The sequence below is a fragment of the Arachis hypogaea genome, chromosome 1 (assembly GCF_003086295.3).
Source record: "Arachis hypogaea cultivar Tifrunner chromosome 1, arahy.Tifrunner.gnm2.J5K5, whole genome shotgun sequence".
Lineage (NCBI taxonomy): Eukaryota > Viridiplantae > Streptophyta > Magnoliopsida > Fabales > Fabaceae > Arachis > Arachis hypogaea.
The window spans coordinates 45,401,313-45,402,188 of NC_092036.1; the positions used below are offsets into that span (position 1 = coordinate 45,401,313).

At 39.7% G+C, this 876-nt stretch overlaps 1 non-coding gene across 1 annotated transcript; it reads right to left on the reverse strand.

Moving 5' to 3' along the window:
- Nucleotides 1–360: 360 nt before the first annotated feature.
- LOC112717141 (small nucleolar RNA R71) lies at nucleotides 361–464 on the reverse strand. The gene has a single exon (XR_003160583.1). It is a non-coding gene; the product is annotated as a small nucleolar RNA R71 (small nucleolar RNA).
- Between the last annotated feature and the right edge of the window lie 412 nt (nucleotides 465–876).

Sequence of the window (876 nt, forward strand, 5' to 3'; positions counted from 1 at the left end):
TTCTATCCCTTTTATTTTCTTTTTATTATTAATTTTCGAAACCCAAAACTATTTAATCTGCCTAACTGAGATTTACAAGGTGACCATAGCTTGCTTCATACCAACAATCTCTGTGGGATCGACCCTTACTCACGTAAGGTTTATTACTTGGACGACCCAGTACACTTGCTGGTTAGTTGAACGGAGTTGTGAATTCAACTGGTGCCATAATAATGATTTCATACAAGTACAAAAGAATATGGATCACAATTTCGTCCACCAAGAACATGGTTGGACTCACAACCTAAAGATAGCCTGGACTCCTGGGATAAGCTAGTCACGGCCTTCTTGGATAAATTCTTTCCTCCTCAAAAGCTGAGCAAGCTTAGAGTGGATGTTCAGACCTTCAAACAAAAAGATGGTGAATCCCTCTATGAAGCTTGGGAAAGATACAAGCAGATGACCAAAAAGTGTCCTTCTGACATGTTTTCAGAATGGACCATATTAGATATATTCTATTATGGTCTATCTGAGTTTTCCAAAATGTCATTGGACCATTCTGCAGGTGGATCCATTCACCTAAAGAAAATGCCTGCAGAAGCTCAAGAACTTATTGACATGGTTGCAAATAACCAATTCATGTACACTTCTGAGAGGAATTCTGTGAATAATGGGATGCCTCAGAGGAAGGGAGTTCTTGAAATTGATGCTCTGAATGCCATATTGGCTCAGAACAAAGTGTTGACTCAGCAAGTCAACATGATCTCTCAAAGTCTGAATGGATGGCAAAATGCATCCAACAGTACTAAAGAGGCAGCTTCTGAAGAAGCTTATGATCCTGAGAACCCTGCAATAGCAGAGGTAAATTACATGGGTGAACCTTAAGGGAACACCTAT